The sequence below is a fragment of the Phasianus colchicus genome, chromosome 24 (assembly GCF_987193195.1).
Source record: "Phasianus colchicus chromosome 24, bPhaCol1.hap1.1, whole genome shotgun sequence".
In the NCBI taxonomy this organism is placed as follows: Eukaryota; Metazoa; Chordata; class Aves; order Galliformes; family Phasianidae; genus Phasianus; species Phasianus colchicus.
This window is the reverse complement of record NC_143459.1, coordinates 3,871,838-3,894,421: the sequence shown is the minus strand read 5'-3', so window position 1 is coordinate 3,894,421 and position 22,584 is coordinate 3,871,838. Positions and strand designations below refer to the sequence as shown.

General features: G+C 47.3%; 1 long non-coding RNA gene across 2 annotated transcripts in view; it reads left to right on the top strand.

Moving 5' to 3' along the window:
- LOC149915130 (uncharacterized) overlaps positions 1-22,331 on the top strand; it is a 218,773-nt gene extending 196,442 nt beyond the window's left edge. For both annotated transcript variants that reach the window (XR_016459678.1, XR_016459679.1), the window contains exons 7-8: positions 19,164-19,273; positions 21,577-22,331. This is a non-coding gene — a long non-coding RNA (uncharacterized LOC149915130). The remainder of the gene's footprint in view (positions 1-19,163; positions 19,274-21,576) is intronic.
- The last annotated feature ends 253 nt before the right edge of the window (positions 22,332-22,584 follow it).

The window sequence follows — 22,584 nt, the reverse complement described above, 5'->3', positions numbered from 1 at the left end:
GGCCGGAGAGAGAGATGAAAAAGCAAGAGCAGCTGGCTTCCAGTAAATGCTCTCAGACTCCCATTTTCATTAGTCCTAAATTCCATCATAGTTTAAAGGAAGCAAAAGATAAAGAGCAAAGGAACATTTAAAAGATTCTTCAGAGAGAGAGAGAGGCTTGCTTTACCATTAAAACCCTGACTAGAAGTTATTGTTATTACTTGCTTTGCTGCTGTGCCCAGAGTCAGGATGAGATCCCCATCGTGCAGTGTGTGGTGGATGCAGGGGGGGGCAGCCCTGCCAGAGCCCCACACACAGCAGCAGGCTGTGCTCCCCATTGCATGCAGCTGGACTAGGACCTGTGACAGAGGGGTTGAGGCAGTGTAGTAAGAGTGGCAGCAGTAATATCAGTAGGAATGCAAGAATTATCATTATCGCCGTCTTTGCAAGAGAAAGATGCTGAAGCATAGGAATCATAGGAATCAGAGACATCCAGCTTGTCATCACCACCTTGCATGGGGCTGCAGTGGGGCTGCATCTCTCATTGCCCTCAACTGTGGGGCCAACAGCCTGTGAGATAGGAACTGTCAGTGCAGCAGGTCCCAGTGCTCACTGCTTCCCTGGGCATGGCACGTATCTCCAAAGCGTGGTCACCTCTGAGCTCCCAGGCCATACAAAGGAGCTGGGGTTCAGTCTGTCCAAATCACTGATGGGATGGAAAATGCAGAAGTCACTGTAACAGCTCCTAAGTGCTTTCAGGTGTAGCATCCAGGATTAAAATGCAACCCCTGAAACCTTTACCTGCATCAGAGAGCAGAAAACAAGCCCTGAGCTCCATGTGTTGGATGAGCTTGTCAGCAGAGGACCTTCCTGACCCTTCATCCTGCATTGCAGCTGTGCCCTCAGGTGTGTTGTGCTCACTTGCCCAGCTCCCTGCCCCATTGCTCAGGTTGTTGGAGAGCTGGACTTGTAACAGAGGGGCATCCTGAAGCTCTCAGTGTGCCCTGACCCCTACAAGCCAGCACAACCCTTAGGGTTGCAGTTTGGTTATCTAATGGATAGAACTGGACACCAGCAGATCTGGACAAACATGAGCCTGATGGACCAGTCCCACTGCCTGTTGGCATTGCTGTAGTTTCCAAGGAAACCCACTGCTTCTGGGAGGAGGAGGGATGGGTGACGTTTAGTAAAAGCATTCAGTGATGCTTGATTTTTTAACGACTGCTGTTGCTCCCTTGTCCCTTTGAGTCTGTGATGCTGCTGCTTTGCACAGATGGGGCTTTCATAGGAAAAAGTGGGAAAATCCCAAAGCTCACACGTGCCTGGCTTCCTTTACATCCCTGCTCTCCACAGACGAAACAAACAAAACAAAACAAAACAAAGGAACCACGGTGGCTGGGGCTTCTTCTAATTTTAATGAGGTTTCACCTTCAAAGAAGCATCCGTTGGTGCACGCCAAAGAGCTGCAAGCACTGCTCAGAAGCACTGCAGCAGAAACTGCCTCTGAACCTCTGACAGCCTTCACTGCACATGGCAGAGATCAGCTGGAAAGATGTACGAGCCATCTTCAAAGCCAGAATTGCTCAGGAAGCTTTTGCTCTTGCCTTATTACTGGAGAACTGTCCGGGTCAGACACTTTTATTGGGAGAAAACTTTCATTGTTTTGGCTGTTTTTGTTCCTGCTTCTGGACGTGGCAGTCTAATGACATGACTGATGTCTCCCAACTTGATAGACGTCAATAAAAATAGATAGAGGAGGACTCAGGGATTCTTAGACTGAGATTGGTCTTGAAACTGGAGGCTGGAGCTGCTCCCTGCATCACAGAATGAAGACAGCACTGCAGTGGGTACAAAGTGTGTTCCCTCTCACTGCGTTCATGGAGAAGCATAGGGCCACTGTGGTTGCTGAATGCAAGGTGTTGTTGATGTGTTTCAGTGCAATAAGATGCCCAGACATAGGAGGTGTTTGCAGTGACTCCTGAGAAAATGATAAATGGAACAGCGTGGTGATGGCAAAAGGTCCCTCAAACACATCCCAGTTTCCATTGCAGAACACAGGTCTGAGATGGTATAATGGAGGTGGTCAGAGGGGTTCCATGCCAGCATGACTTTGTTTTCCTCCAAGGAAATATGAATATTTTTAATTCAAATTTTTATTCACATATTTTTTATTCATGTTTTGATTTTCCTTTGTTTCTGTTTTGCTTACAATTAACATTTTTTTCTGAAGTGGCACAGAAGCCCCACTTCTTTTTCTTAGAGGAGTCAGACAAGGCAGTGTCACAGCAGCCACCAGCTGCCAGCTTCTTTGGTCACTGAGAAGGCTGTAGTGCCATAACCTGGGTATCAGCCTTTGGATGACTGTGGAAGGAGGACTTTGGCTCATTGGTCATTTGGGACTTTGGACACCCTAAATCCAAGAAATAATCCATTGGAGTGTAACCTGGCACTGTTACAGTTTATCTTTCTCAGATTTTGTGAATGGATTCTTGCGGCATTTTTTTCATTTCTCTTCCCATCCTCACTCTTTCTCATTGAGTCAAATGGACAATTAAATGGAAATTCGTCCTGTAAACACAACCCTATTAGGCCTGAAGCCTGGGGGATCAGAGCAGGCTATAATTACAGAGGGGTACCTTTAGGTGTGAACTACTGTGTGCTGAAATAGCAGATAGCAGCCCTTAGCAAGCTGGGTGAGCAGGTTCCCTAATGCTGGGGATCAGAGATGGGCTGGGTTCTCTTATCACAAAAGCCCATTTAGGAGAGAAGCACTGCACATCTGTTGCTTGTCAAAGACAGCCCCTTTGGAGCTTGGGAGGATTAGAGAACGCCTCTCTGGAGATAGGGCTTTGTCAGATGGCTCTTGTAAATCAGCCAGGAGTGATGGGCTTGTATTAAAAGCCTGATCGTGGCCATTGCCACAGGAATCACCACTCCAGCTGAGCCACTGCACTGCTGATGTTCTCATAAGGGCTCTCTTTGCTCTGATAAGGAACAGTCAGTATCTTCACCAGTCAGAGTCCCTTCTGGGGCAGTGTGGATTTCCTTACTGCTGTCCAACCCCACTCAGCAAAGCACCCTGGCAGTGAGTTCTGACCTTTACATTTCAGGTATTTAAAATCCTTTCCCCATATGATGGAGTAAAAGGAAGAGGAATAAGAGTGAGCTGAATTGTAGAAGCAGAAGTGAGCAAATTAAGCTCTACAGTCGATAGCAGCTGACTGATGACAACCCTCTATGAAACCACCGCTGTTTGCCAGAGGCAGTCAGTGGGACCTTCATGGATTTCTCCATTGTCAGAGCAGTGAGAACACAAACACCCCTCAGATTGAGCACCCTGTGGTCACTGCTCCTGTCCATGGCTCACTATTGCAATTGGTTGGTACTTCTTTTCCAAGGAATTTGGTGACTCTCTGCTGTTCACTGCAGGGTGCAGAGGTAACCTCCTTCCCACCCACTACACTCTTGGCTCTGGGGCCATCCTTCTGACCTGCTTTTCATCTTCCAGCACAAGAGAACTGACATCTTCATTTCACTGTTGCATAAACGCCAACTTCTGTGGGCCTTCTTGCATTCCTCCATCTTCTCACTGTCCAAGCTCTAGGCCCTAACATGAGACATCACACCTCAGGGGGTCTTCCCAGCCCCACAGAGCCAGCCAGCCCTGCCGTGAGGGTTTGGAGCTGGGCTTGCAGTACAGCTGGAAGTGTTGATTTGGTAATATGCAGTGTATGCATCTCTTGAGGGAGAGAGGCAAACACACACCATGTCCTGACTTTAAATGCATGAGTAACTTATCAGAGGCGATAAATAGGGATTTGAATTCAGAGATGTAACTTATCTCCAAATACATATCTTCCCATTTAGCTCCGTTTACATCCGCCTGTATCTCTCTGCCTGCAATGTGCCTTATTATATAGCAGTGCTTACCTTTGAAGTTCTGAAAGGCTGTTTGTGCTAGTAATGAGAAAAGCAAGGTAGAAGCAGGCTTTCCAGCACTGGAGTTTTCTGTTGCATTCTCCTTTTGACTGTCTTTCATTTAATGTCTCTAATAAATGGTAGTTTACTGGAATCAAAGAATTCAAAGCTTCTGTTCTTGGTGATGAATACAAGGAATAAGAGGCTTTTATATGCTGTGAAATCTACAGAAAGACTGAGATATGGGGACAGCTTTCCTATACATGTCTTCTAAGTGAGTGCTTATCCTGAGATAGATGCAGTGATCTCTGCAAGAGAAGCAACATTTCCAAGCAAGCACGGCGCTGCTGCTACAGCGGGGAGGGAGTGGAAATGCTGCAGCATCACATCCCGTTGTGTGCTGTCCTGAAAAGCTTTTCAGTGCTGTTAAGGTGAGACTTCTCAGGGGTGCCTAGGACCAGAATATAGCTGACTGCTGTCTGTCATTGGTGATAGCTGAGTGTTTTATTTAATGAGGTCATACACACCCCTTCACCACCACCCTTGGCACTTAGCCTGTTGAAGGCAGTGAGATACACGAAGCTGAGGATAGAGCCATCAGAGCACCCTGGGGAGAGTGTTGACCTGGTGTCAGTGATGGTAGTGGAAACTGGTTGGGGTCACCAGTGTCTGGACACCTTCATTTGCTCAACACAGCTTCACCCACTAGCTTATCGTGCAATTAAACAACAGAGGAGAGGGCTGAAAAGGCATCACCTCCTCATTTCACAGGAAGATGATGAGGCTCACCTGTTGTCCTCCTGGGCTGTTCCCAACCTGCCCATGTCACAGTCGGTCCCATCAGCAGAGGCAGCCCCAAGCTGGTGCTGTGTGCTGGGCTCCCACACTGTGTGCTGTGGTTCTGATTGCAGTCACCCCTCTGAAGCTTTCAGCACTCAGCTGGGCTGCTGAGCCACGCAATCTGCCCTAAGGAACAGCTACCAGTACTGGTTCAGGAATTCAGGAATTCAGCATTTATCTTGGCTGAGGCAGGGGAGAAAAGTGGCTTCAGTCACCCTGTTGGGTTGGTTTGGTCTACAGAGCTGGGTCTGGTGCATGGACACCTTGCTTTGTAAGGAACCCATCTGCTTTTGGGGCAGCAACGTTTGATCCAGAGCTGATTTTGTCCTGATTGTTCCCCATTGCTGTGACACCATCTGACCAAATATATGCAAACTGCAGTAAAACATTTCCAACGAGAAGTTTGTGGCATTTCATTATTTCTCATTCCTTACATAATTAACTTTGGTTCATTTATCCTAAGTTTAATTTTACAATAGTAAAGTAGCTGGGTTTCTCTGTAGACAGATGAAAGGCTGGATGGTATTTTTTATGAACCTTCTCAGTGAAACATGGCTTATAAATTATTTCCTGGAGAAAGAGAATTTGCACATTTAAAACAAAAAGAAGGAGCTGAAGAATTAGTATTGGCTCCTTTGCAGCTCGTGTTTGTGTTCATGTGCTGAGGGCTTTGTCTGTCTGCTGTTCTTTGCAGTGACTCCAGATTACTGCCTCAAAGCACAAAAGCATTATCACGGCAAGACTCCTTCTTAATAACTCTGCAGAATTGTTCTGCAAATGAACAAAGATAATGTTGGCCTGACAGGTTGAGATTGGGCGGCTGATGGAGGCTGGGGCTGGGAAAAGAGATCTCTCCGATAAGCCCCAACAACACTCAGAGACAGCAGCTGGAATAAAAGAGTAATAAATATATTTTCTCCTTTTACATGTCGTAAGTTTTAAACACGAAGCTTCAGATTTTCCATTACAGCATGAATCAGTCACTTATCCTGAAGCTATCTTAAGCTTCCTCCTGCTGTAGTTACTCAGTCGAGGAGCATCAGGCGCTGTTGGCCAGAGCTGGCTTTTAACCACTGTCCACCTTTGCTGGTAAAGTTTCTATCCAGAGATCATAACACTGCTGAACCACTTGTTCCATGTGATGGTATTTTTTGTGGCCAGGATTCCAGGTGCTTGGACAAACAGCCTGTGTCACAAACTAAATGATCAAAGCAGAAGGAAAGGAAAAGCGGTGCTTTCGAAGGACGTAGTGCTCAGGTCTGTTTTCTCAGGCCTGATGCTTTTCTTTACATTGGCAAAAATATCAGGGGAAAGGTTTGCAGGGTGTTGCAGGAAAGCAGTGGCCAAAGTGTCCATCTGACACAAAGAGCTGGCTTAAACCACCAGTTGGGAATGGGAACACCATTGGCAGTGGATGCTCTTCCCATGCTGGGGATGGGAGGATGCAAGGATCGATGGGGAAGGGACCCATTTTGTTCTTCAAAAATAGAAAAGAAAGATTTTTTTTTGCTCAAGTTGGAGACAGAATTTCTGTTCTAACAAATATTTGGCCTGAAATCAGAGGTGCTGGGGATCTGTAGTTACTTTCTCGTTTTCAGGTGGCTGGATAGGATGCTCTTCCCAGATTCGTGGCACAAACACACGAGGAAAATGCCATTCACTCTGCATTACTGTTGTGTTCTCTGCAAGTGCCTCAGCTTCCCCACCCGGTAATTGTGCTGCCTTGTGATGGAGGAACACCTTGCTATCATGTTGAAGGTGAAGGACATCATTAAGAAAAAAAAAAAAAAAGAAGAAAACTCTTTTGGAAGTGTATAGGGGATGGCAAGCAGCAGTTCAGCCAAATTCTGAAGGAACTTGACATAGAGTCACAGAATCACTGAGGTTGGAAGAGAGCTCTGAGATCACCAACTCCAACCCCACTGCATCCCCACCGTGCCCACTGGCCATGACCTGCCATCCCACGTGCTTCTGGTGCAGGTTTTTATCATACACCTCATTGGAGGGCTCTGTGCAGAGGACCTGGCTGCTGGCAGTGGCCTTCTGCTACAAACCACGCTTGGTTTTTAAGTCCCATTCCATAAAGCCCTCACTCCTGAAGGCGTATGATTACAGGAGAATTTCTTCTCTCATTTAACAGACGAAAAGCTCTAACTCAAAGCTTTCTTGTATGGATGTGGGAAAAAGCCTGGCTTCATTCAAGTAGACTTATAAGGGTTTAGCAACCAAAAGAAACACAAAGAGCAGACAATAGATATTGTTTCAAATACTTAATGATTTTCTGAAGGCCAATTTTTTCTTTTGTGCAGTTCTCTATGCTGCAAAACTGAGCCCATTTTGCTCGATTTCAGCCAATTAACCCCAGCATCCCCCCCCCCCCCCCAGCTCGGCCTGGCTGCCCAGCACAGGTCTGGCAAAGCAAAAATGCTTTTGTTGCTTTTAACTTTTCTTTATAAAACAGGAGGTTTGAGCAACAGTGAAGACCAAGTAATTACGAACAGATATATGGCATTACAATTCAAACCTGCACCGTAATGGCTCCATAAAGTCACCTAGGTTTAGATATACATCAAACCATTTTTCACATTGCAAATGAATATTTTTAAGAGCTGTAACTTTCTGGGAGTTCATGAATTTCCTGGATTCATAGCTCTCTCCTGGACGGAGATACTGTGGTGCAGAGAGTAAAGGAGGGAGCGTGGCACAGAGAGCTGAAGCGGAGCAAAGAATAAATCCTCAGAGATGAGATTTCCAAAAGCTGCTCGAAAAAAAGCTGGGATAAATGTATGACATACGCTGTAAATACCACTTTGCTATATCAGCCTTCCTCTTTCCTGGCCCTGCCCGAGGATTTTGGGAGCCTGATTTGAACCGTGAAGGCTTCAATGGCCAAGAGCTTGCAGTTATGTCCTGTGTGCTGTTGCCAGAGCCCTCACCTGGGACATTTGCAGACCCTGTCCCATGGAAACCATGGATGAGTTGCGATGAGTGCAGTGGTCCTTACAGACATGCATTATTTTTAATGGTCCGGGCACCATGCAGCAATGGCTGAGTTAAATCTGGGTCACTCTCTGTCTCTGTCTGCCCCAGACCCATTCACAGGCTGTACAGCACACCTTGTCCCCATGTCTTCGTGTCCCCATGGCCCCATATCTTCAAGTCCCAGTGTCCTGGTGTCCTCATGTGCTCAGTGCTGTTGAGCAGTGGGCCAACCCTTCCCTTCTGACCGGATGGAGGGTGTAAGCAACTACTATTTGTGTGTTTTTAAAGTGGAATGGCAAGGATAATCGGGCGATTTTGGCGATTAGAGGAAACCTCAGAGAAGACAAAGCAGACTTCCCAGCACCCGAGGCAGCGCAGGGTGTGTGACTCATGTAGAGATGTAGAGCCATCCCTCGAGTTGAGTCATTGTGTTGGCAATCCTGCACAAGGCAGCAGAGCGCCTTAAAACTGAGCATCCTGTGTGCTAAATATCAATGAAAGTGCTTTTGCTCCTTGTCTAAAATTCCCTTACATTCTCTTCCACCCCATTGGCTAGAGCAGCAAATCCATCTCTCTCACGAAGCTAAATCAAGATTAAGGGGGCTTGATAGGTAATTATTTTTAATTACAATATGCTTTTTACTTTCTGAGTTACAGACGTTGGCTTGCTGTTCCCACAAAGGGTTGGGAGCTGCTTTCCTGCTTATCTCAGCGAGAAACACATGAAGCACAGAATCCTCTTCACAGATACAGCTGGACCCAAACGTGCTTCAAAAGCCATGGCCTGGGGAGATGAGTGCCTGGGAGCCCTCGTGGTGCTCATGGAGCCAGCCGGGTCCTTCAGCTGCCGTGGAGAATCTTTTTCTACATTCTAATTTGCTCACCCCCTTCTAGGGGCATCGTTCGTTCCCTGGGGTTGGCAGTATTTTTTCTGACATCATTTTGGGCTGTTTTCTTTTCTCGATTGACAAACTAAGGAGACAGGGAGTGAGAAAGAATCCCGCAGAGGCATAAAACTAAGATAAACAGGTGTGAGCAGGTAATGTATGCGGATACGGTGAATGCACTCGAATCTGTACATTTAACTGACCGTGGCAATAGGCATCTATCTTTCCTCCTACAGCTTTTTCTAAATGTGCCCCAGTGTCCCTGGAAGAACATTGCCTTTCATGGGAGGGCGTGTAATGAAATGCCCTCATCCTGTTTTAATCAGTTTCGAATGTGGAAAAGACAATCACGATCTGAGGAAGGCAGTGTTTCCCTCGCATGTGAATTATGTGATACTGTAGCTTCATTAGCATGCTTTACAGTCTTATCTTTATTCATACTGGCAAATTAAATTAGCGCTGTCTTTCAAATCTCCGTCTATTTTTCCCCCTAGGCAACCACCAGCAGCACAAAATAAATGACAGTAACGGGAGTGGATTGCTGCACTCTTGACGCTAGTCCCTGGGTTTTAAGCAAGCATCCCTCCAACAAATGATATTTGTTCTCTCTCCAGGAGCTGAGCTGCATTACATTGTTCCTGTTACAATCACAGAGCTCCACGCACCGGCACGGAGCGCAGGCTGTCAGCATGGGGCCTCATGGCCCTTTCCTCTTTAGCCTCTACCAAAGCCAAATCCGGGATTTAGGCAGGTGCCCCTTTTCTCCCTTCATGTCCGTGTCTCTCTGTTGGCTGATGTCTTGATGGGAAAAGCACCAAACGTGGCTGTGGGAAGGGTGGGAAGTGAGTGAGAAGCAGAGATTTCGGCAGCACAGTTGGGTTGGAGGTCGTTCTGTGCTGATGCTGTAGCACTGGTGAGGAGATGTGGATGAAAAGGAGCAGAGAGTCTGCTGCTGGTTGAACCCCAGCTGTGCTGGGGGCTGCTTGGAGGAAACGTCTTAGGGGAAAGTATGAAAGGAAGGAGGAAGTGGGAAAGGCTTTCCTCACTTCTGCCTTCACCATGCAGATATCTGAGCTGAGGACGAGAGTGGATTTGTCAACTCTGCAGTCAGGCATAAATGGAGCTTCATAACTTTGCAAGTGCAAAGCATTAGCAGTAAGTGATTTTACATTAAACACTAAATATTGCAGCTATTAAAGAACATTCATCATCTGCACAAGGTGCCTGAACAGAAATGAGCTGTAGCATCTCCTGCAACATTGACTGTAAACACATTAAGAGCTCTCACAGTGCTGTCAGTCACTTCCATCTCAGGGAGAAGACCTGGCGCTCAGGGGCTCCACCACCATCCTCTGCACAGAGAGCAGCACCGTGTCATCTCCCCATGGAGGTGCCCCCAACCTCTTTGCTCTGCCTTTGGTGCAGTATCCCAGAATGGAGCCTCCTGTGCACTGCTGTCCCCATGGAACACGTGAGGTGCAAGATCCCCCCTGCTGTTGTGACCAACAGTAAGTGACCACCACCAAAAAGATGAGCCACAGGCAGTGCTGTGCAGTCACTAGTGATGGAGGTTATGGGGACGTTGCAGCTTTCTTCCCCAGATCTCAGTGTGAATAAATCCAGGACACTGTTTCCTCCTCCTGAGCCGTTTCTCTGATCTGTGCATTGCTATCAGCCATGCCAAGAGATGGAGCAAGCCTCCGTCCTAACAAAGATTTCATTTCCTTCTGCTGTTCTGACACCAGGCCAGCCAAGAGCAGCTGTGCATTGTGCTGGGGAGATTGCTTGGTCCAAGATTGTGCTTCAGATAAGAGTTTGGATGATGATGATTAATAGAACTGCTTTGTTTGTCTGACAGGTGGACTGATAAATAGATATTGTTGCTAGGAGTACATTCCTTCCTGCTATGGGAAGCAGTACAGACAGCCTGAAATGCTGATGTTTCTTGGAGATCTGTGGAACTGGAGGTCAGGGCAGGCTGTACCTTACCTTTTGATTGTACTGGATAAAGGACTTCAGTCCTTTAAGTGAGGAGTGATGATTTCATCACGACCTGACATGTCCTTCGTTTCCAGTAAGGAAAACAAACAAAACCTCACAGTTTTGAAAATATGGTCCAGACATGCTGAATGCTCATAAAAGGGCAGAGAGTCCGCAGATGGAATAGAAAAAACAGCTTAAAATGTCATCAGAAGTTGTTGTGATCTTTGGTGAGTTTCTTTCTCCCCTTAATCTGATCTCCATTTATTGTTCTTTCAGTCTTTACCTGACAGCAACTGATGAAATTCAGAGCCAGAAGTTGCCACCAGGGCCACCTGGTGCTGAAAGCCCTGCCCAGGTGGGCAGCAGCCACTGTTGTGCTCAGTGAGCTCTCAGAGGTGGTCCCAAAAGGTATTTAAACCCTTTGCAATGTTGATGCTTGTGGGGTTTGCTGCTGCTGTGTGGGGTGAGTAGTGGGTGGCTGTGTTGCTGCAGCTTGCTTCAGCAATATGAGTAAGGGAATCTTGCAGCAGTTCTCAGAGCCTGTGTAGCTCAGATTCCAGAGAAGATTAGTGGGGCTCATTATAGCTTGCCTATCTTATTGAAGCAGCTCATTTAATATAGGCTTTTCTCCCAAACAGTGGGAGCCTCCCACTTCCTAATGAGTTTTTCCTCCTAGTTGTGGAAGCAGTACTGGTATTTCCTTGTACTGATAAGGATGGAGGATCCTCTTATCTAAGGAGTGGGGTGAACCTGGAAGTCTATGGCAGAGCTTGGGAAGCTCTAGCAAGACTAATGTGCTAACACAGGCACTGTTCTCCTCTAAGACTATGCATCATTGCCTGTGTCAACATGTGAGCTGATTTAGCTGTTCTGTGTGATGAGGAGTTGGTCTTTTCAGCTGTTGTTAAGGTTTTTTTCCTGAGGTTGAGGTTTCCTGCCTTGAGACAAGCTCTGCTTTCACCTATCGTGTGTTCCTCTCTATCAACCCCTGGAGATGCCTGGGTCAGAGGTTCAAGCAGAAATTGGGGTTAATTGGTGTCAGTTGGAAGCCAGCAGCACACAGGGCTCCTTCTCTCTCATGTGCATCTTGCCCTGTGCCTGGGGGCTGGCAGCAATCTGAGGCAATGTTTGATCCATGCATACCAACTCTTGGGCACTGGTGATTGCCCAAAGAGCAAATTGCTGTGCTTTGAAGTTGGACAGTGCCTGCCTTTCTGCCTTTCCCTCAGCACCACTTAGGCTTATGGGGAGAGGTGGGCAGGTTTTTAATACCTGGATGCAGACTTTGCCAAATGCTTGGGATGAGCTCAGCTGCTTTCTGCTCTTTGAGCAGCTTAGTCTCCCCCTGCGATTTGGCTTTAAGGGGCGATTAAGTGTTCAAAAGCACTATTTACATTTCAAAAATGAATCTGGACCTGGTGTGAGATCAAAGTGGAAGTGAGGTTTGGGTGCATCGATCAGATGCCCAGGATGCTGGGGCTTCCTGCATCTTGTAAAGGATCAAACGAGTTCAGAGATGCAGCACTGTCAGCATGGTTAATTTTCTTGTAGGTAAGAGCTTGTAGTCCCTGGTGCTCAGATGCTTGCCTCGAAGAGAAATAATTAGTGGCATTTTTCAGGTTAATTAACAACTACAACTTAGACATGGGGCCTTCCTCCCTTGCTCCCTATCTTCCCATACCCTCCCAGCAAATATGAATGGGATTCTGTTGTTCAGGGCACACATTTCAATCTCTCTCTGCTCTTAAGTGTAGATGGAGCTCACGTGTGTCCTGGTGACAATGCACCCAAACCTTCAACCTGAAAACTGGCATGAGCAAACTGCATTTTGTGTGCATCACTGTGCATGTCTGTGTATTTAGGAGCTGGATTCCCACACTCCAGGGGCTTTATACCTGCTGTGCAATGAAGGAACCATGCAGCAGACAAAGCATAAGCCACTGTGGGGAGAGTTGTCCTCTGTGCCTCGTTACAGATGGAGAAATGAAGTGACCACGTGGCTGCTGAAGGACGGGTTTTGTTCCCCTGGCTGCTGCTTGAGAAACACACTGTGAAGAGGAAGAAACATCCTAATTTTCTTCTGTACCTCCTACTGACCTGTCTTGCTTTTCCCCACCTACAGACTCTAGTTAAGCACCAGAAAGAGGCTTAGATCAGTGGTGACTTCTTGTTCTTTAATTCATGCAAATGTTCTTTTTAACTATCTTGGAGTCTTAAACGACCCTCTGGGGAACCTTTTGTGTTTGATTATTGAAACAAAAGTTTATTCCCTTTAAGCACAAAACAACTGCAAAATAGAGGGCAAGAACCTATTTGTTTTCTTGCATATGCTATAAATGCAAAGGTCGGGTATGACTGACATAGCAGTGGGCAATGCAACACTCAGGAGAATTCCCAAGAATTGCAATGAAAATGGTTGGTTTCTGAGCCAAACAGCATCACAAGGGTTTGGCTGGCTGTATGCAGGGCCATAAAGAGCTCACAGGGTCTGGGATGGGCTTTGCAGGAGTCTGGATGCTTTGGGCTGGGCAGACACAAGGAGCAGCACAAAGCCTGTCATCAGGGAGCGCTTACCTTGAGTAAGTAAGTAAGTGCTGGACAGCCACATAGATACACCACAAAAAGATTGTTCACCCTGGGAAATGGGTCTGAATCCTTTAAATGTGAGGGTTTAGTAGCTACAAAGCCAACCTTCTACCCTGCACAGCTTCTCCAGTTGCATGGCTCTCATCTCCTGCAGCAGCCTGTTGTCGTTCCATGAGAACAGCATCCGCTTGCTTTCAAACCTGCTGCCTGCTAACTTCAACTAATATCCCATCATTCTCTTATTACAAACAGCCCTTTGTCTTTACTGCCCTTGCCTGTTGTGTTTCCACAGCTGACCTGTTTCTGCTTCCCCAGTTGTCTCCTCTCAAACCTGCCAGGAAAAGCTGTGTTGACCCCATGTCTGGAGCTCCCAAAGTAGCTGCTGGTGGGGCTGACCTCGTGGCTTTGCACTGAGTGAGCTGTGCTCAGCATCCCTCACTATGCCAGAGGCAGCCCTTCGCCCACAGAGCATCTGTGTAGCAGATCACCCTGACACCAACTCACTTGTTCTTTGTGCACCACCATCCTGCCACTCAGACATGTAGAAAACAAAACTAACATGGCCTCTAAAATCAATGAGCCAGTATATAGAGAGTTGTAAATAATCAGCAGAGGATTTAATTAGCAGCAAACTCCCTTACAGCGTGCTGGTGCCTATGGCAGCCTCTGGCCTGAAGCTGCTTCCTCTGCTCTGACTTCTTCCCCTGGTGCAGGGAACCCCAGAGAGGTTTCTCCTCATTGTGATTTCACTGATGGTTTTCAGATAGAGGTGTGATGCTGAGCAGCATCAGCCCAAAACTTCTGAGATTTCTGGGAACCACTTCACTGATGCGAGGTGTGCTGCGTCATGTGAAGGCTAATTTCATTACTGAAAGAATGATTCCATTAGGTCAAAGCAGATTGTAAAGATCCCTCTCCTGTGTTTTACTGCCTTTATTGAGCATCCAGCCATATGCCTCCTTAGTAGCCACGTGCTGTTTGGTTTTATTAATGCTCGCATCTGCTGGTGATTTGAGCAAGGGCCAAAGGTTCAAAACTAGAACTTGAGAACCCTCTATTACTGAAAGATTTTATTAGCCATCAATCTGCTGTATAGTGCCAGTGTTGCCAATGGGGAATAATACAATCAAACCTCTCTCCCCACCGGTGACAGCCCCACTCTGCTGCAAGGATCTGCATGAATTAATCTGCCTCGTTAACCATGCCAGGGTAAGTGCCTTTCAGGAGGAGAAAATACTTCAGTGGGGCTGGGATGTAGGTGCTCAGGAGCAGAGGTTGAGCAGCCCCCAGGTGTGTGAGCTGCCCCTCGCCCTCTGCATAAGGCTGTGGCTGTCCCACGGCCATTATGGGATTGCTGTGCAGTGAGCTGGCATGTTGGCCCCCGACCTTCCTAAGTCCTGTAATTCAGGTGGTTATTTCCAGGCTAGCTTTGGAAACTACACACACAGCATGAAAGTAAGGGATGGAAGCACTGGGGTGAACTCCTGCCAGCAGTGCAGCTGGTCACTGCCATGCAGCATATGGAAGCAGTAAGTTCCTGTCCTTTCTTCTTCTACCTGTCGTGCTGGGATTGTGCTCAAGAGAAAAATATTTCATTGTCCAGTAGCAAAAGCTGCCCTTAGTGCTCAGCCTCCCCTGCCCGCTCACTCCCCTCCAATGATGGGAGATGGAAAACAGTACAGTGCCTCCGTGGCAGGTGATGGGTAGAAAGCACACAGGGACCTCCCAGAAAATGTCCTGCAAAGACACAAGTCCTGGCACTCTGCCTGTTTGTGAGCACGTGCAATTAGATGTAAAAGTTCGTCATGAGGCTGACCAATGTGCTCTTAAAGAACCTGGGAGCTGTGCTGTGGACACAGAGCTGGGGCTTTGCTCGTGGAGGGTTGGGAGCAATGTATCCCCACTCTGTTCCTTCCTTCCCACAGCATTGCCAGCATCTCACTGCACGATCAGCTCTTCTTAACTCTGGAGGACAAAACAGCAATAAAAGAAACCTACTTTTGGGTTTTATTTTCTCTATGCAGCGCTGGTATTTCTCCTATATTAAATCTTGTTGGGGCCGTTTCATGCATAAACTTCATTTTTCTGTTGTGCTGGAGAAAACCTGAGCGATGATTTAATGCAGCTCCATTTGCGAGTCTCACTGTGACAGCAGGCTGTCATCGATGCTCTGCAGGGACAGTGCAGGGGAGTGCAGAATCTGTCCATCAGCAGGGGTGGAGAGGCTCAGGCTTTCACAACACATGGCTGGGCTTCGGGAGGCACGCAGACTCAGGGATTTGGAGGCAGGTGATTGCATTTGCTTCGTGTCTTAGCTCCCCATTGGTAGGGCTGGGTATGCAAAATTCAAAGCCGGACTGCCCAGAGTGGGGTGTTGTGTAGCAGAGGTTGGAGGTGAAATCCTGGGGATTCTTGAGGTAAGGGGAGAAGCGGATGGGGCTGGATGGGATCAGGATATTGGCAGCATGTTCTGTGCTGGATGCACAGAGGTTGGGGAGGTTAAGCTGTGCTGTACGCCTCAGTCAGTCCATAAGCTTTCAGCTACCCATAGACTCGTGCTTTAAGTACCCTTCTGAGAAGGCCTGAGTGAAACAACTCCATTGTATTTCAGTCACTTATTGCTGGGTTTCTCTGGTGCTATGGCTGGAAAATAGATGGTTTCTCTCTTTTGCAGAAAGCTGCAAGCACTTTCAGAAATCTTAAAAGGGAGAATAATTTTTAGGCTCGCAGTAACTTCTTTCTAAACCCTTCTTCTCTATCTGAAGGGATAACTGTAAATAAAATATCAACAGTTTTGTTGGGATTAACTTAAAGGGGGCTCAGGATGGCCTGAGCTTGAAGTGAGATTGTTGTTGCTGCTGTCAGCGGGCAGCAATTCGGTGCACTTCCCAGCATCTCCTAAAAGCTCACACCTCTGTTCTGCAGCTCCCAGTGTCACTGTGTGCCACGGTTGGTGGTTGAGCAATTAAACTTTGGACAGTTCTCAGACTAAGGGAGGAAAGGAGGAATGCTCAGCTTTCTGCTCCAGAACCCCTTGAAGGTCTGTCTGCCAGGCTGGAGGGGCTGAAGCACTGAGAGCTGGAGATGAACAGGAAGGAACAAAGTGGGCAGATTTATCAGTGGCGTTCGTGCTATCCAAAGTGTGTTCATCTCTCTGCTTCTGCTATCAGCAATTCCCCAGATGCTCTGGAGCAGACTCTGATTCTTAGGGTAATTTCACATTTTAAGAACTGCTTATGCACGAAAAGGAAAAAAAAAAAACACCTTAACTTCCTGCAAAACAAAGTAAAAATCGCAACGAATCTAGCAGGGTGTGCTTTTAGAGGAGCTTCAGTTTTAACTCTTAACAGAAATGATGTTAAGATTCTCTGTAAGTGAAAAGTAATAGATTAAAAGATGATAAAAACGCTGTCTTGGCAGTTGCACGCTTACACCTTCATAATTTTCTCAGGGAAAAAAGCTTTAACTAAAAAAAAATCATCTATTTATTTGAGAAAATGCTCCTAATTCCAAGGCAGAGATGAAAGAAGTGGCCCATCCTTGTGTTTGGGAGCCTCTAAACATGCATTTGCCTTCACTTTCGTAGTGAGCCGTCCCCTCGTTGCAGTTCATGTCTGGAAGCTTGCAGAAATCCAAGTCCTTGCTAATTAAGGTTATGTTCCACATCTCCAGCAATGACATCCCACAGCCCGCCGCATGCAGGGCGCTTTGCTTTGGCTCAGATCCACAGATCTTGGGAAGATAACAATTCCACATTTCTGCTTCTTTGTTCTGCACGCTCAGTGCCGTGTGGGCACACAGTGTTGTGCTGTGCCTTTGGTTTTAGCACTTTGCTGGACCTTGGTCTGCTGAAGATCTCTTGTCTGCAGGAAACCCAAAACAAGGCTGAGCCTTCGTGGCATCCCAGAGCATCACCATGTAGGTGCACACCCTACATAAGCAGGCTGGCATCTCCAGGCCCTCTCCTTTCTACCAGAGTGCCCCGAGATCTCTGAATGAAAAATGCTTTATGAAATTGTTGCTCTCTGGAGACCAATAGGATTGAGTGAGAGCTGTGGAATTTGTAAAGCCAACTACAGATCCTAATGGCAAACCTTTGCTGCAGGACTCCATAAGTTGGAACATTTCCATTCCCAAAATGCCTGCAATAATCCAATTCACTCAAAGCATTGGGATGCTAACTGAACAGAACGAAGCCCTCTACAAGAATAATAATAATTGAAACTGTGCTCCTTTCATTCATTTCCCAACAATGTGGGGCTGATTTCCCCTCTGATTCTGCTCCCCAGATGGGTCCATGGTAGCAGAAACCCACTCTGGCCTTAAGGCAGTTTCAGATTCATTCATTTCTCCTCTCAGAGCATTGTGGCCCTACAGCCCCATGCTGGCAGCTGGCTTGGGGCGTTGGGCTCAGCTCCAAGAATAAGCAGTTTCCAAGGCATTAATCTTTATAGTGATTATCTACAGCAAGGCCTTCGTAAAGCTTTTGGAAGTCAGTGTGGGCTGTGGGTTTTTTTGTGTCCTTTGGTGAATTTGAGTTGATGTAAAACTTGTGGCTCCTCTTTAGAGAGCCCGTCCTGTCCTGTGTGGACTTGAGCAAGGCCTTTGACATGGTCCCCCACCACATCCTTATCTCCAAACTGGAGGGATGTGGATTTGATGGGTGGACCACTCGATGGATAACAGGCTGCCCAGAGAGGCTGTGGATGCCCCATCCCTGGAGGTGTTCAAGGCCAGATTGGATGGGGCCCTGGGCAGCCTGGTCTAGCATCAGGTGGAATGGTTGGTGGCCCTGCGTGTGGCAGGGGGGTTGGAGATTCATGATCCTTGAGGTCCCTTCCAACCCTGGCAATTCTGTGATTCTGTGATTCTGTGTGTGCTGGGATGAGCAGGGAGCTGGCAGTGACTTGGCCAGAAGATGCTCAGAGATTGTTGGGATGGAATCTGATGACAAGCTGGGGTTGAACCTTGAGAACGCAGGATGAGTTCTCTCTTTTTGGAGGTGCAGAGCAGCCTGCAGGACACAGTGAGATCCTCAAAAAGGAAGATACTGACCCATGGTCCTCTTGGTGTCAGTCTACTCGAAATGCACGGGGCGCCCACTGTGACCCCACCACCAGGTCCTGCACATCTGGGCAGGAGCTGGGAGCAAAAGGTGAGATTTTCAGCCCCTGCAGCACTGCAGAGAGAGGGGATCAGAGGAGAAGTGGGAGGGGGCTAATCATTTAAGTGCAAACGTTAAAGCTGCATTTAGCACCGTTTTTAATATGTGCTTAGCTGAGACATGATATTAGGCAGTGAGGTAAGTGACAATTTATGCAGCATTTGGAGATTAGCTTTAGCACAGGGACTAAAAGCAACTTTCTTCGTGTGGTGATTACAATGGCAGCTTGAATCCAAGACCAAAAAAGTGCATGTTTGGGGGAGGGGAAGGAGGATGTTGCAGAGTTTTCTGCTTTTGTGTTAAAATGAAGGGAATTTTGGAGCTCTGAAATACATAAATCACTTCATTTTGGGAAAGCTGAGAGTAAAAAGAGAGCCAAAGCTGCATTTCCCAATCAGATGCTCTCTGGGAATAAAAACCCTGGGTTTCACGCAAACCCGGAGCCCCAGGGGTGATTCTGAGTACATCCTATGATTTTTTTTCAAAGATATAACTCCATTCTCAGCACAAGGACCACTGAGTGCTCTCTGGTCCTGTAGGTGAGTGGTGGGGGCTGCTCTGTGTTATCTGCATGCCTGCTCACCCAGCAGCTCACAGTCCAGAAGGACATCGCGTCTCTGAGTCCAGCCTGGATCACAGAGAGGGAAAAATCATTGATCTGTGGTGTGTGGTGGCTTATCTCAGGGCACCACGGGTGAAATTTCTTCCTTATCTGAAAAGCCATTGAAAGACCCACACACTGCTTGTTTCATATGAAACTTCAGGCGGATTTGAGTCTGTGCACACAGTAAATTTTGTTTTAATTTCTTTCTTTTCTTTTCTAGCCAACATAGAGAAAGCAAGCCTCAGTCTTGAGCAGAAGATAAGGAGCAGAATGACCTTGCATCTTCCATCCATACACCTGAGGTTAACAGTCAAGGAACCTGAGGCCAGGGTGAGTACAGATCAGAGCTGAAAGCAATCCTGCCTTGTTGGAACACTGATACACAATTTCCAGCTGCCAATTTGAAGGAGAGGGGTGTTTTTCAGCAATTAGGATGTTTTTTTTCCTATAAGTGTAAAATACCAAGTGAAAATTCCACCTGGTGCTCCAGCCCTGGTGGTGCAGGTGACGACTGTCCCTCTGCAGGATGAGTTTCAGCACTGGGACACACTTGTGTAGCCATCCATGCCTGGATCTGCTTCTTAAAGTACATGGGATCCTGTCTTCCTGCATGGTTCCATGCGTGCTGCATGCTCCCTGTGATACATGCAGTAACTCCTGATTCTTGAAAGTATATTTTGATTACATTCTTGGGGAAAAAAGATATAAGGACCTCTTTCGTAGCAAAGCCCCACAGGGATATTGTCAGCCCTCAGCCATCCAAATGAGGTGGGGTTGCTCCAATTCCCATCTAAATCACTGCAGCCCTTATGTGCAGACAGATGCCCACCCCCACCTGCATAAGGTGGCACAGGAGCCACAAAGACGTTGATGTTTCTGGATGCTGTGCTAGAGCTGCTGGTACCCTGACCCATAAAATCATGTGTAGTGTGACTGCACTGTGCTGCCTGCACGTGTGGCTTGGGTACAGAAGCTGCCAAAAAGTGCAGAAGAACATCAATTAGCATCTAGGCAGTGTGGTTTTGGCTGTGGGTGGCAGAGTGCTTTCTGTACTTGTTGTGCTCTAAATCAATATTGAAGTTGGGAGTGGAGCTGTGAAGAACTGTGCTGTTCCTTCGGGTCACTTTGCCCTGTAATCACCACAGCACAGCACAGTGCAGGGAACAATCCCTCCTCCTCTCCCTGCCACCCTGCTTACATAGACTCCATCATCTTCTCACTAGAGGCAGTCGAGCCATATTCATTGCACAGTTTGTTTGCGAGCTTGGCATTTTTCATCATTTAATAATATGCAGCAAACGGTTTTTCACACTCTTAGAGCAGCCCCATAAAGCACTGCAATGAGCTTTGGCAGTAATTTTACTCAGCGCGTTTATTGCATCAGTTGTTGAATAGAGCTGTTTGTGCATCTTAATCAGAAACTGTCCCCCCCACCTCCCCTTTATTTCTGCCATCAGGGGAGAGTGGAGCTGGGGACAAGGAATGGGGAGACATGTCAATTGCTTCCAGTCAGAAAGTCATCACTTTGTTGAACCTCTGCTGGAGGTCTGAAGCATGTGTTTTAAGCTAAGGGAGCCCTGTTGTTCACCAGGGGCAATTTGAGTCCTGTTTTTGACAAATGACCTCATATTGTGTAATAATATTGCATGGATGGATGTCACCAGGTCTGGCCTGGTTTTCTGCTATCAGAATCACTTAGCATTGTCAGTGTCCATTGCTGGTGGAGCAGGCTCAGATCTCCAGGGTCAGTCAGTGCATGTTTCCCCAGTTCCCCCACATTTTCCCCCGTCTATGGAGTGAGTGCTGAATGGGACTTGATGAAACACAGCTTCCTGTGTCCAGCTGGCCAACAGTAGGATGGGTGAGAAGTGGGAGCTACTACCAGTGGAGAGCAACGTGTCTTCTGCTGGGCATTCCAGCCAGCTCTTACCCTCTGTGTATAACTCTAACCACTAGATGGAGGCACAGATCGATGCTCAGCGTGCAAGTTCCACCATGGAAATCATTGTAATCCCCATTTTCAGCTGCTGGCTGAGCTGGTTCTCTCCGAACTACAACAGTGTGATGCATGTCATGAGCCTAGAGTAAAACATATTGGTAGGGGAGCCACAAAAATGATGGAAAGGTTTTGAATATTGGGCCTGTGAGAGACAGGCGGGCTCAGGAACGATGGCTGTGTGGAAGCAGGAGTGCTGTTTGCAACCAGAGAGGAGGATGTTATGGTGCAAGTGGGGAGGAATAATCGTCATTAGTCACCATCAGCAGCATGAGACTGTCGGGCTGGGCTGCAACAGGGAAATGCCATTTAAGTGCTAGGAGAAACATTATATCTGAAAGCAAAATTGATGCGTTTCAAATGGGTGAAGAGAGCCCACGGCATCTCAGCTTCCACAGACGTTTGGCACTGAGCAGAGCTCTGGATGATAACCTCAAGCAGAGCTCTCTTCACCGATGGGTGTCCCCAGTGCCTGTCCCCACCTGCTGCCACCAGCACATCCCATGCCGGGTGGGACCACAGTGGGTCCTTCTCTGAGCAGAGTGCCTCTCAGGCTTTGCAGCACAGCTTCCTTCTGCTGAATTCCATCCGTGTTGCTTTGCTGCTTGTGGCACAATGCCTGCTGTTTTCTCTACAGTGCAAATCTCATCTGGAAGCAAACCCTGCTGCTGGAGTGCTGGCACGAGGTGCTGGAAGGAGAAAGTACCACGGTGGCCATTGTGACTCTCCTCACTGGTCAAGAGCACCTTCTTCCATGCACAGCCTTCAGGCACTGCTGATTTATCTAGGGCTGGGATCCAGCTGTTGGGCACGTCCACCCCAACCGAGCTGATGAGCAGCACCAGCCATGGATCTTTGGTGGAGGAATTGGTGTCCAACAGCTGAAAAGGCAGCAATGCAAACTCCAGTCAGCCAGCAGCTCCCTTGATCCAGCTGAGCAAAGCTGACAAACTTCATTTTTAGTCCTCATCTCAGGACCACATGCTGAGAAGCACAGGGAAATTAATGTCATTAGTGAGGAGATGCAGGAGGAGGGCTCTGGCCAGCTGGGCTGGAAGCTCCTGGCTCAAGGTTCAGCTCCATGGTGGTGCCCATGGGCAGAGCCCCATTCAACTTGTGTCCTGAAAGGACATTCTGCACCTGCCTCCAAATCAAAGCTACACCTTTGCTCGTAGAGATGAAGCAGTGCAGTCTTGCAGAGCATCTCTTTTCCTCTGGAATAAAGAATTATGCACGTATGAAGTATTTCTGTAAGGGAATGTGCTCCTCGCATAGTTATTAATTCATTATTGGTCATGGCCAAACTCACTCCTCTACTAAGTCATCTATTAAATGAGCCAAATGAAATTTATTAACAGAGCGTTGATCATTTAAGTCTTTTAGCATAGAGAAACGGGCATAATGGAATAGAAGGAGAATAATAATTTTTTTGCCCTGCTTCTGGTCCACGCTCTGGTGTGCTCAGCACCCCGTGTTACAGCTGTAATTGGTCCTGGAGCTTCTTCCCAAACAAGCACAGCAGGTGGTCTTTGCTTATAGACAAGCGAGTTTCCCTTTGGACACTGAAAAAATAGAAGCAAGGTTGGGGAGTGGCTAACCAGGAGAAAGAAGTTCTTATTTGAGCAATAATTTGGATGCTGTCTTT